Here is a 720-nt window from a genome sequence, read left to right as displayed (position 1 = left end):
CCATTTTGGGTCCTCTATGTACTGGTCTTAGTCAAACTATAACCCTAGGGCTGACAGGTTTAGGGGACCATCTACATGAGTATCCCAACAAGATTAAGGGACCTAGGCTAGAAATTTGAGTTTAGGGTTGTGAGTGATTGTGAGTGTAGATGAGTGTAGTGAGTGTCCTAGCTCCAGACCAACACCCAAGGTCAACCATAAGGTCCAGCAATCCTATGGGTGACTCATCTTGAGTTTCCTCTATAGTGACCCGACCTACTAAGTATTTAGAGGTTGAGACCAATATGTGGAACTTCAAGTTGAGCAAAGAAGAGGGTAGAATTTCTAATGGTGAGGGTTCCATATCTAGTTTTTAGGAATAGTCAATAGGAAAGTCCTATGGCTAGACCCTAGGCTACTAAAGAGAAAAAACTAAACCTCAACCAAAATTGAGGTCAACATGTTCCCACTGTCGGCGGACTATCAGTTTTTCCACTTCTTCACCTGTACTCTTAAAACAACACCCCATAATCAATTTTTGTGACTATAGAGCATCACTATATCAATCCCAAGCTTTTTAACTGACAAATTTGCTCGAATCAAATGGGATCTTTCCTTTGCTCCTTTTCATTCTTGGTGTCATTCTACAAATTTGATAAATTCCAAAAATAACTTTAAAAATCAAGTTTAAATCACTAAACTAAACTTCCAAAAGTACTAACTAAACTTCCCAAGCAATTT

The sequence above is a fragment of the Phalaenopsis equestris genome, unplaced genomic scaffold (assembly GCF_001263595.1).
Source record: "Phalaenopsis equestris unplaced genomic scaffold, ASM126359v1 Scaffold233650, whole genome shotgun sequence".
Taxonomy (NCBI): domain Eukaryota; kingdom Viridiplantae; phylum Streptophyta; class Magnoliopsida; order Asparagales; family Orchidaceae; genus Phalaenopsis; species Phalaenopsis equestris.
Note: the sequence above shows the minus strand (reverse complement) of the source record.